Here is a 13,193-nt window from a genome sequence, read left to right as displayed (position 1 = left end):
ACCAATGCGTATCACTTCAGGGCCCGTATTCCCAGTCACACCTCACTCAGAAACGACTTACGGATGGGCAGGGGATGCTGGTGGGCCAAGCTGTGAGCCTTAAGGTGAGATTTAAAAGCCTTTTTTATCCAACTTTAAAATGTTTGCAGGTCATTTAAAAGAAAGGAGATGATAAGAGAAGACACAGACAAATTCTGATTCTGTCTAGGGCAAGGTAAGAACCCACTTAAGACGGAATGTAATTCAGTTAGGTAAGGATCCTACCAATAACCAGCAGACTCATTCCCTTATGGGCAGCATATGAATAGCCTTTTAAACCTGCGGTACTGTAAAATACATATTTGGGCTTCAACCTTGTTTCTGGCATACAGCTCCTAAAATCCTTGGAGACTCCAAAGTGATGTCTTTTTGTATGCTAATGATTGACTGCTGGCTGGCAGCCCCTAACTAGCTTTAGGATGGTGGCAGGATTAGAGGATTGGGACTTTCAGCCCCACCCTCCAACCTCAAGGGAGTGGGCAAGGGGCTGAAGGTTAAGTTGATCACCAGTGGCCAATGGTATAATCAATCATGCCTATAAAATGAAGCCCCATAAAATACCAGGAGGACAAGGTTCAGAGAGTTTCTGGAAAGTTGAACACGCAGAGGTTCCTGAAGCGTGGCACGCCCAGGTTAGGCATGGAAGCTCCATGCCCCTTCCTCCATACCTTGCCCTGTGCATCTCTTCATCTGTATCCTTTTTAATATCCTTTATAATAAATCAGTAAATGTAAGTTCCCCCAAACTCTGTGAGCCATTCTAGCAAATTAATTGAATCTAAATAGCGGGGTCATAGAAGCCCCAACTTGAAGCTGGTCAGCCAGAAGTTCCAGAGTCCTGGACTTATGTCGGAAGTGGGTGGGACTGAACCCTCAATCTGTGGGATCTGAGGCTATCTCCAGGTAGTGTCAAAATTGAATTGGAAGACATCCAGCCAGTGTTTGGTGTGTAGGGAAAAACCCACACACATTTAGTCACAAAAGTATTTTGTGTTGACTGTTGTAATGTGAGAGCAGAGGGAAAAACAGTTCGAGTTTTCTACTGACAGAAAACCCATGACCACTATTATCCTTTAAAAAAAATTTGGAAAATTAAACACTGACACCTAAGTTTTTAAAAAAACATTATAAGGTTTTACTACAAGGGGAACTTTTCTCACTTTATTTAATACCTCATCAACTCGTCCATCTCAATAATCAAAACCACACTCCAAGATAATCACTGTGTCTCACATCAATGAGTAAATGCCACTATAAAATCTAATACTGCAATTCAGGTAGGAGAGAAAGGGGCCTATTTCAATATGATCTAGGAAGCACTGGTGTCTTCAAGGTTCATCATCTATGCCAGGTGACTGAGAAACTGTGTATAACTGATAGCCCCTCACAGTGTAATAAGGAAACTCCTGGACGAAAACCATGTCATGGAGGGAAGCAGGGTGCTTGCCTCTTACAACTCCGCTTTATATATATCTTGTACCTCCCTGAAACTCCAGATTCTCTTAGAAGGCTGGGAAATTCGGACTTCCTTTCCTTAAATGAGAAAAGCCTAGTTTTCTCAGACTGATACTTCCTAGTATACAAAGAATGACAAAATACAGGAAAAAGGAAGACATCATCCCCATTTCAATCAAGAGTCTGATCGAGGACATAACCAAAACATTTTATGTTCATTAGTCGTTTGTATTTCTTTTTTCCTTTTTCTTGAGATAGTCTCGCTCTGTTGCCCAGACTGGAGTGCAGTGACACAATCATAACTCACTGTAGCCTTGAACTGCTGGGTTTAAGTGATTCTTTTGCCTCAGCCTCCAGAGTAGCTGGGATTATAGGCGCAGAACCTTCCTGTCAGCAGTTGGCATCTCATTTGTTTGTGAAATGCTTGTTCAGGTCCATCACCAATTTTTCTATTGGGGTGGTGCTTCCTATTGACACAAGTCTTTCTTACAAAGAACGGTATTTGTTGCAAATCTCTATCTGTCTTTCAGGTTTTGTTTTTGAGTATGTTTGGTCACATAATAAATGCTATCAAATCTATAAAACATTTCCTTTATTGTTTCTGCCTTTGGAGTCACATTTAGAAGGGCTCCGTGGCTGGCTATTAATAACCCTCCCCCCAATGGCATAAATCAATCTCCCCTTTCCTTCTAAAGCTATGACAAGAATCCACTGCAGAATCTTTCTGCATTAAGCATGTACTGGTTTAATGAAAAAGAAATGTTTTTAACCGTAATGAATGCTGTAAGAAAAGCCATAGAAAAATTCAGAATACTTATTTTTTAAAGTTCTAATCAACTTAAATAACCTTTAAAATCATTAAAGGGACTCTTCTGTTAGTTCAATTTCTATACTTTTCTTAGAAACCTTTGTCTAGAATTGTTAGGGAAATGCTCTATCTACAAATTCCCAAACTTGATATTTCACTACCTCATTACCAGGATTCTCATTGCTTACCTCTTCTCAATTCATTTAGCTCATCAGGCTCCTTATAAAACAAGTTAAGTGTTGGGGCTTGGTCTTAGACCCAGGCAATCTGACTCCAGAGCCTTATCTCTGAACCCATTTGCTATCCCTAAGCCTACCAGGCCACAAAGTGATACCAAAAAGTAACAATTAACCTAGTCTCCTATATAACAGCCTCACCACACATCACCCTAGGCTTCCCCCCAATTGTTTAGAATTTGACTTCTCTATAGATTGCCCGGCACTCTACCTCCGGTGGTTCTTCTTCCCTTACCATGTGCTGATCTTCCTCCTCACCATCCCAGTAAAAGGACTTACCTCCAACAATACAGGAAAATCAACAAAAGTGGGCAGGAGCTCTGCCACATGCTTCCCTCTCACTTGGACCCCATTCTGTTTCTTTCTCAGACAACTCTCTCTCCTTACCATGGTCAATATTTTGTCATTTGTGCTCCAGATGGCTAACTCCATCACCTCCAATTGCTCTCTGTCCACTGACTTCTTCCCCTCAACCTTCAAATATGAAGAGATCTCATCTATCTTAAAATGCAAGTCACTTAAGGCAGTATAAGACTCTATTTCTCGCTTCTTAATGTATTGTCTTCTCTGAAACTGCATTCACGTGATTATCTGACTTCTCCTTCACCCTTAACTGTACATTTTCCCCTCCAAACCTACTTCTAGAATCTCTCTTCCAGTGGCTTCCTGGTTTCCCCACTCCTCTGACCCCATGCCTTTCTTTCAGTTTCTTCTTTGGTCTAGGTCAAACAGCCTCTCAGACAGTCTACTTCAAATTAGTCTCTTCCTTCTATTAATTCCTAACCGTGGGCTCCAATAAAGATTCAGTCCACCAGTTCTTTCTCTCTCTGTGGTTCTCTCAGAATACCCAGTAGATGACTGCAGAGAGTCCAACGTAAAGCTTTCAAGTCCTCCCAAACCTTATCTCTGACTTGCCTGTAGCATACTCTGACTTAGATATCGCACCTTAAATTTAACACATCAAGTCCAATTTATCATTTGCACAATTTTTATTCCTTCTACAACCAGCTCTTCCCTATTCTTAAGTAACACCTTTATTAGTTTTCCAGCCACCAAGGTTAGAAACTTAGGATATATCTCCGACATCTCTTTCTCATTACTTTATAGCCACGTAGTCACCAAGCCTTCATTTTCTTTTTTTTTTTTTAATCCTTCTCTTTCCATGTTTACCTTTATCAGAGATTTATCATCTCATACATAACTCAATAGCTTTCTTACTGATCTCTTGGCACTGGGCTCTATTCCTCCAGTGCAAACTGCATGTTCAAACACTTTCAGTGACTTCCCAATGTTTCCTTATTCTTGCAGTTTAAGGCCCTAAAATTCTCACTGGAACTCAACTTTTCTGAAAATCCCCTCCACACCATCATACTAGGCTCCATGAAGAACACCCACTGAGGTCAGGCAGGGCTGCTCACTACCTCTGGATCCATGCTATTTGATATGATAACCACATGTGGCTACTGAAACATAAATTAATTTATTAAAAAATGCTGTTCCATGTGTGGCTACAGCTACTGTATTAGCACAGATGTGGAATATTTCCATCACTGCAGAAATTCTATTGGACAGTGCTGCTCTACAGATACTCAACACTCATGCTTATCTCCCAGGTTTTCCATGCCATTACTCTGCCTATAATGTCCCTCTTCCTTCTACCTATGCAAACTCAGGCCACAGTGGTCCTGATGTGAGCTGTCTGTACAATTTACTCCTATACTACCTTGTAAGAGTTCTTATAATGTTGCTGCATTTAATTTTTCATTTTTATGTATCCTCTAATTATTGAGCCTCAGAACTAATAAATATTCAAGGAATAAATGAAGCACATACTTAATTATAATACTGCAGCAAAATTATCAAATAAGGGCCCATTTACTATCCCTCCTTCATTAAAAAGATACGCTTCTTTTCAATCTAAACAAGCAAAAGATCGTGCATTTAGTTAACTGAATAATGATTCAGTTTAATGCCTAATTATAACAGCTGACAGACAGTCTCCCCCCACTTTTCTTACAGTGTTTGAACCTAAAAGAAGAAAAGCTATAAAGGTCTGGAATACATCTACTTTGCATAAGCACACCACAAAGAAACCACAAAAAAAGAAAAAAAAGACAGGGGAGGATAATAAATGAATAGTTTGAGTAACTATACCCTAACAATCTCAGACTGTAGAGCAAAATATCCACAGTACAGCAGCCCTACAATTAAGGGGAAACTACAAATAAAGCATTAAAACTTATGTATAAAAATATATTCTGAATAAACAGAGAGACCCCTCTCTCCTCCTCTTCCCAAACAGGACCTAGTGAATATTCATTTACATCCTGAACTCAAAAGCATATACATGCATAATTAACAATTCTACGTTCTTTCTTCAGATCCAGGCTTATTGCCTCAAAAAAAAAAAAATTGTTAAGAAACCAATCTATACTGCAAACCTAGGGGTGTATATATATGCTCCTTTTTCAAACACTAAAAACAGAGAAGAAATTTGGGAGAATCACCAGGTAAGGACTTCCTCACATCTTAGAGGATTTAATGTTTTATTTTCAAGAATCTTCTCTAAAGTTAGATTTTAGCTTATAACAAAAATTATAAAGATGTAAACTGTTCAAATACTGTAGTTCCCAGTATTTATTAAAACTCTGATGTCACTGGAGTGAAAATGCTTATGAAACTTTTGGCTTTTCTTTTCTGAAAGACAGTTTCCTTTATGCAAATGAATGTTCTAGAGAAGTCGCTCATTTCTGCAAGTCAGCCCGCAATAGCTATAGACATTACTGTTTTGCATATAGGACTAGCCCTGCACCTCTAGAACTGACACTGTCTTAATAACGCACACCAAGATGAGTATTTTAATTTAGATTTTAAGCAATTACATTAATACTATTTGGCTCTGCCTTTTTCTTTTTAAAGGTGGCTACACCGGAGTGATGAAAATGCGTCAGGTATTTTTGCTGCAAATCAGATGACAGATCAACAGATTAGACTGAATATCTGTATTACCAGATAATAGCAGGAAAGGAAAATAAAGGGTCAAGAGGTTTCAGGTCGGGGCAAAGAGGAGACGCCCCTATTTGTAATAAAAGTACATTCTAAAATCTTGGTACCAAAGAGTAAAACCACATATAGAAGTAGCAGAACATTTCATCAACCTCAAAGACATGCTATGACTTAAAACCGATTTTCTCCACTTTTTATATTTAAATTATCCTTTTTCTCCTCAGACCTGTCCAACTCTCTCCCTAGGACTCCCTTGCTCCCTAGTATCCCCTAAATACCCCAAACTTTAGCTTTTGGTTAGGAATGTGATTTGTTTTTGAGAGTCAAGAGGAGACTCGTATATTTTGCTAGGTATCAGAGTTGCCTGCTTTCATTCGAACTTTGTACAATCTTGGATTTCCCGTTTTCTAATAAGGTCCCGTTGATTAAATTAGATATAGGGCTTTTCTTTTCCATCTCCAGAATGAAAAAGAATCAATTTTAATATGTAGAAAATAAGCATTTCTCACTGTTTGTCAGATTTGATTCCTACTAAGCTCAAACAATGTTAGGTATAAAAAGTTGCTACAATGCCAAAAAATTCTCTCCTCCCTTCCCTAAATTACGTTGGATATGCTCACACCAAAGCCTCAGAAAGATAGTGACGGTGTTTGGGGGGGGAGAAAAGGGCACTTAATGCTAAGAGGAATCCAGATCCTGGCTTTCCCTTTTTCCAGTCACTAGACAGGTAACTTTGGATGTCAGTTACCTTCTCTGGACTTCAGATTGTTCACCTTGATATGAACCAACCAGATTAGAAAATCTTTAAAGCAACTTTTAATACTAAATATCTCTATTCTCTGTAAAAGAAATTACAAACCTTAATGTTTATGAAAGCACTTGGCAGGGCAGTCCCATGGACCTACCTCACCCAAAAGACCATGAGATTTAGAGAGTTAAGTGTATACATTAACTCACCATGGCATATAAGCATTTTGGGATAGGAAGGTGGGAATAAGAAGATACAAGATCCACAGTTTCATCAGATTCTTAAACAGCCCTGACCTTGTAAAACATTTATAAAAATAGATGCTAAATGTTTTTTTAAAAATCCCCAAAGAATTAGCAATTACTATTCTTACAGTGTTTAACAGCTCAGGAAAGACAGACTAATTTTGATAAGACAGACAAACTGAATTACTACAACTTTCCTCCTAACTTAATACCAGTTTGTGATTATGTAAGAAAATGCAAGAGGAAAGTGACAAGAATTATGCAGAAAAGCAGAGATAAAACTAATTTGGCTTTGAAATCCGTTACTTTCAAGTCAGATTTACTCTTCAAATTATGTGCTGCTTAGATAAGCATTATTTTTCCTTTCTTAAACACTTACAAAAGGACGACAGAAGATAGCCCAGAAAGGCACAACAGAAGGTAAATTTATTTAAAGACCTAAAAAAATACAAGCCAAGTCATGTCTATACTGGCATAGCAAAGCACAGCAGAACGACGATGATTTGGGTCTTCTGAACGAAAGACCAAAAACATAGTTAAGATGGAGTTTCTAGAGTTTGACTGCCTCGATCATATCCCAGGTAAGATTAGAAATCATAATCGTTCACTACACAGCCTGAAGCAAGATTTTGAATCATTCTGGCCTCAGTTTCTTTACCTGTAATAGGTGACAACAACAGTACTTATGGAAGTTTTGAGGCTTAAATGAGATATGGGTATTATAAACAATGCCTGGCATACATACGTAAACATTCAGAAAAAAAAGGTTAGCTACAATTATTTCTCCTCTCTAAGGCTCTAAACCAAATTAGAATCGATGACACTAATAATAATAATATCTACAGAAAAGTCAAACTCCTTTTATCCAGTAGCTTCAACTGTCCCTCCCAAACTGTGTTTTATTTTTAAAAAACCAGCTAGTTAGTGATAAGATTAGTTTATATGTCTTTCCATCTTTGACTCCACAAACTCATTAGTAGAGGTAACAAGTGACAAGAGTAAAGGTCCTGGGGCGGTACTGGCTAGCAGAACCTTCTGTGATGATGGAACTATTCTATACACACACTGTCCAGTATGGCAGCCACTAGCCACAAGCAGCTACTAAGCGCTTGAAATGTAGCTGGTGCTGAGAAAGTGAATTTTTATTTAATTTTAATTTAAACTTAAATAGCTATACGTAGCAGAGTGCAGTGGCTCACACCTGTAACTCCAACACTTTGGGAGGCCGAGGCGGGAGAACAGCTTGAGCCCAGGAGTTCGAGACCAGCCTGGGCAACATGACGAAACCCTGTCTCTACAAGAAATACAAAAACAAATTAGTCAGGCAGACATGGTGGCAGTGTCTGCAGTCCCAGCAACTTGGGAGGCTGAAGTGGGAGGATTGCCTGGGCCTGGGAGGTTGAGGCTGCAGTGAGCCATGATCGTGCCACTGCACTCCAGCCTGGGTGACAGAGCGAGACCCTGTCTCAAAAAAACAGAATAAAATTAAATTTCAAAAAAGCTACATGTGACTATGGCTACCTTAGTGGATAGCAGAGCCCTAGAAAATCCATAAGCTAAATAAGGATTGTCAGAAATTTAAGCAAAACAAGGATCTTCTTTTCCTGAATTTTTATATGTTCAATTCAAATATCTTTGTTTCTGGTATAGGCCTGGTAAGTTAGACTAGTTAAAGAAACATGTCAGTTGATACATCAATATAGTGCAAATTCAGTGGTAATAAAAGGATCATAGTTAAGTATGCGGTCCTCTGATATTTTAGAAGGTCCCTAAGGCCAAGTTAAATTCAAACTCACATGAAGCATTCAGTACACATATCAGAGCTGCAAAGGTCCTTATCAGCATCCCTAAAGCATCTGTTCTGCCTCTACCAAATGAAAAGCTACTTATACAATTCAGACTGAATATCTCTGCATTTATCTTAAATTTCTCTCTAGAAATTCATAGTTCTGTAAGCCTTTTCCTTCTTTCAGGCACACTGGTGTTCCTGGCCATCTCAGCCCTTCCACTATAAACAAAACCCATGTACCACCCATATGTGAAGTATAACGCCAGACTCCTGCTTAGCTACCCCTGTAATATGGTTTAATTATGATGACTGAACTAATAGGCTGACATCATAGACTTTTACAGGCTGACCCCATGTCATCCTGATGTATCATTTTGCACCAGTTCAGTGCTGTAAATCAATTTAAGATCTCAAGCAGGTTGAAAAGGCTGGTAATGATGCTTTCTCTGCTGTCTCTGGAGACTCTACATTATACCCAACTTACATTATTTATAAAGCCTCAGTGATGCCTCCATTAGCCTTGTAAGACTACACAAATGAGATCTTTTATACACACACACACACTTGGCCTTGATTATGTAGGCTACTGCAGCTTAAACATGCTTGTCTAATTACACCCAAGTTACTTCTTTTTCCAGTCCACTAAGTTATTAGATTTTATCTTTAACCCAGAATTGCTAGAAATCAAAATTACAAAGTGAAATTTAGTTTTTAACTAATAAATGTAATCAACGTAGTTGAGAAAATGTGACTTACTTCCTCTTAATGCCTTAATGAACTTAGTAGAAATAAAATTAAATTCCAAGAAGTGTAAGACGTCAATGTCTCTAATTGCCTAAAAACTGTCATTTCTCTAAAACACAAAGGTCATCAGCTCTTCAAGGATATGAAATCAAAGGATACTGCAAGGGGTAAAATGTATTTGGTTACATACCTATGGTTGTAGGGGTCAAAACTAAATCAAGGACAAATCCCTACCCTCAGAAGAAACCTGATCCTGCCTGGATCCTCTAGAGGCTCTGGCATCACCCATCTTCAGAAAAATCATCTCTCACGACCCTAGTTACACTTTCCTAAGAACTGCAGTATTACACCAATGATACACCACCTGCACAGAAATATCAAATAACTGCAAATAGGAAAGAGAGTGGGAGAGGGCAGAACAAACACTTTAATCAGTACAGCATATTTAGATCTGGCACCTACATCAGAATAACACTGATGCAACAATATTTACACCAATTGAAAATGCTGGGGCAGTGAACACTTCTGCCCCGATTCTTCTTTAATACAGCTCACCCACCTTCAGTACAATTTAAAGTAATTACAAACAAGATGAAAAATCAACATGGGCAGGGAACAGTTTTCTCATTGTGTTACCGAGGTGTGGGCAAGTTATCCACAACAGACAATTAGACCCAGAGATGTTCTGAAATAAAGGCATTCTGAGATTTAGCCGCTGAGAGTTGCAGCAACAGGAAGACATAACAGAAATCATGCAACTTCTTTATCATTCCACGTACTTTGAAACTTCAGATACAATGGAAAGAAAAGAGGGGGGAGGGCAGAGAAAAAGGACAGTTGTCTCAGCACTCACGAAAACGATGCTTTCTCAGGAGATGGTTGAGACCGGCCTCAATTTTCAGAAGGAACGAGCCTTTACTGGTTATCTTGCACCGTGTATTTAAAAATTGCATGCGCTTCAAAATAAACAAAAGCTCAGCTACTGTAGTTGTGAGATCTGGCAGGCATTTGTTCCTCCTCCCCTCCTAAAGCACATCAAGGAAACGTTCTCCCTTTAAAGCCTTCATACAGCTTCAGCAACTAGAAAAACAAGCCCACGTCTGTCTCTCACGCCCACCACCCCCACCTTCCTACAGAAACAACCCCGAGAAACACTAACAAAGACAGAGAGCAGAGTAAAGGAACAGTTGTTCAACCGCGAACTCACGAATACACATGCAGTGAGGCAATCGACTCCGGTAAAGGGAAAGGAATGAGACACCAGGAGACGCAGCGGGTGTAGGCGGAAGAGGGGGAAAAAATTACGCGCCGCCGCCAAACCTTTGAATAAATTAGAGGGGATTTCGGTGCGAACTTTCCTTGACCTCGACCCCAAAGAGGCTCGCTGGGGCCGAGAAGGAAACCCGTGCGGGATGTGGAGGGGCCCGGGCCGCCGGGGTCCCCCGCCCGCGAGACCCGCTCCACCAGGCGCCTTGGAGGGCAGCGCAGGCGGTCGTCCTCCAGCTCCCTCAGGAGTCGCCCCGCCGGCGCGGGGGACACAATGGGTCCGCGGGCCGCGCGAACGGGCCTCGGCCCGGCTGCCGCACGGGAGAGATGTGAGGAGCGCGCGGAGGGGGAGCGCGGCCGGGGAGGTCCCAGCGCGGTCGGGCCCGAGGGCCGAGGCTTGGGGGCCCGGGAACTGGGCTTCCCACGGCAGACGACCCAACAAAGACACCAGGGGTGCCCGGCGGGCTGGGCAAGAGAAGAAGACGCGGTGGCAGGTTCGCTCCTCAGAGCGGCAGGGAGGCGCCATCATGGGGGGTGGGGGGTTCGCAGCCCGCCCGGCGCAGAAAGAGCCCCCTCCCCGCCGCCGCCCGCGCCCCCAGCCCAGCACGACCGCGGTGGCCCCACGCGTGCAGAGGCGACGGCGGCGGCGCTGGAAAGCCTGGGGCGCCGAGGGGAGGGCGGCGACGCGGCATGAAGGGAAAGTTGGGTTTGGGTCTGTTTCGTTTTACCGGGTTAGCGGCGCGCCAGTCCGCGCGGGCGCACGAGTGGCCGGGCGAGCGGGGTCCCGCGGCCCGGGTCTGGCCGGCCGGGCGCTGCGCCGCGCTCCGCTCCCAGGGTCCCTCCCCGAGCCTCGGCCCGGGTTGAGCCGTTCGGCCTCTCCTTTCTCCGCCCGCCCGCCTGCTCTCTCCTGGAGCCTGGATTGATCTGGTCGCGCTGGCGTCAGGGAGTCGGAGCCGCCCAGCCTCCACTCCTCGGCTGCCAATACCCGGCGCACTCGCCTGCCCGCCCGCCCGCTCGCTCACACGCTCACCCGCTCACCCGCGCGCCGCCGCCGCTGCCGCGCGACCAGGGATCCTCTCCAAATTCCCGGCCCGACCGGCGTGAGCGCAGCACGGTCGGGGCCGGAGGACGAGGCGGGGGAGCGGCCGGAGCCACCCCCTTCTACCCGCAGCCCCACGTCCCGTTTATTCCTGGAGAAAAAACAGTGTCGCGGCGTTCAGGCTTTCCTAACCCTGCCTTTTTAGTCCCGGTGGAGCGGACTTGGTCCATTATCTGCAAGTGAATTTCGATACTCCATGTTTTTATTTTCTGAAATGTTCATTAATGCTTCCACCGCGCCCACCGAATCGTTCTATAAACGTGGAGTGCATGTTGACAGTTATCCTTGGAGACGCGCCCTTTTATATCTAGTTTTCGTTGCCCCTCACGCACTCTCCAATAATTTGCACGCCCCAGAAGTTGTACGTACCCAGAATTGGATAGCCTAGTAACTACTGCACGTGCTTATACAAACCCTGAGTCAACAGATGCGTTTTATGTCAACTCAGGATCCAGTGATTCGAGTAGGTAACCTTGTTGCTCTAAATGACATGCCACAAGGAGATACTGCTTTAACACTCCACATTTTTGGTCCAATTTTTACAGTCTTTTAGATGATGCCAACTCCTTCGCACTTAACTCTTACCAACCTGATCTGCATAGACACTGAAAATATCTTCTAAGAGTCAACTTTTCTCTTGGCTAACTCTTGAAACTGCATAAAATCTTGGATAATTACTATAATGTTGAGTTACAGTTAGACTAAGAATGATTTTTTTGAGGAATAAATTTCACATGAAGCAAGAAAATAAAAATAAAAAATAAAAAAAATCACTCCCAGCAGTCAGAATATGCCTTCTAATTAAATTCCTTTTTCCCTTAACCTATTTGAGCACTTACTGGTCAATTCGTGGGCCTCATCTTATTTTCCCTAAAAGCAGCGTTTGACGCGGTTGATCATCCTTTGCTCCTTAGAACAACAGGAAAGTGAACCTTGTTAAATGCCACTCAGATCAGGCCACTCCCCTATTGAAAACCCTCCCTTGATAAATAGTATAAAGTATCCCATACAAGAGAACATTATTCAGCCATAAAAAGAAATGAAGTACTGATACTGATGCATGCTACATGGATAACCTTTCAAAACATGTGAAGTGGAAGAAGACAGACCACACATTGTATTCTTCCACATATGTGAAATGCTCAGAGTAGGCAAGGCTATGGAGACAGAAAGTAGTTTGGTGGTTTGCATAGGGTTGGGGAAATGAGGAACCTGAGGAGTGACTGCTAAAGGTTATGGGGTGACAAAATTGTTCTAAAACTAGTTTCTGGTGATGGTTGCGCAACTCTGTGGATATATCAAAAACCTTTAAATTGTACACTTTAAATGGGTCAATCATTTGGTATGTGAATTTCACCTCAAGCTATTAAAAAAAAGTATGACAATGAAATGCAGTATATGACCTTGATTGGATCCTGAATGGGGAGGGGGAGCTATAAACTGTCATTTTAAAGCAGTTAATTTTTTTAAAAATCTATAGATGGCATTTATTTATTTAATTTTGAGACGGAGTCTCGCTCAGTCGCCCAGGCTGGAGTGCTGTGGTGCAATCTCGGCTCACTGCAACCTCTGCCTCTGGGGTTCAAGCAATTCTCCTGCCTCAGTCTCTCGAGTAACTAGGACTACAGATACCAACCACCATGCCCATCTAAATTTTGTATTTTTAGTAGAGACGGTGTTTCACCATTTTGGCCAGGCTGGTCTCGAACTCCTGGCCTCAAGTGATCCGCCCATCTCAGCCTCCCAAAGTTCTGGGATT

At 42.4% G+C, this 13,193-nt stretch overlaps 1 protein-coding gene across 7 annotated transcripts in view; it reads right to left on the bottom strand.

Moving 5' to 3' along the window:
* SMAD1 (SMAD family member 1) overlaps window positions 1-12,360 on the bottom strand; it is a 77,626-nt gene extending 65,266 nt beyond the window's left edge. The window contains exon 1 of one of the 7 annotated variants that reach the window (XM_078001426.1): window positions 12,274-12,360. The gene's annotated coding sequence lies outside the window, so the exon portion shown is untranslated. Of the gene's footprint in view, window positions 1-9,922; window positions 11,262-11,365; window positions 11,854-12,273 lie in introns of those variants that run through there. The other 6 variants (XM_078001424.1, XM_078001425.1, XM_078001427.1 and 3 more) reach the window with 6 other exon arrangements.
* Window positions 12,361-13,193: the final 833 nt, after the last annotated feature.

The sequence above is a fragment of the Macaca mulatta genome, chromosome 5 (assembly GCF_049350105.2).
Source record: "Macaca mulatta isolate MMU2019108-1 chromosome 5, T2T-MMU8v2.0, whole genome shotgun sequence".
NCBI classification, from domain to species: domain Eukaryota; kingdom Metazoa; phylum Chordata; class Mammalia; order Primates; family Cercopithecidae; genus Macaca; species Macaca mulatta.
Note: the sequence above shows the minus strand (reverse complement) of the source record. Positions and strands in the feature narration are given on the sequence as shown.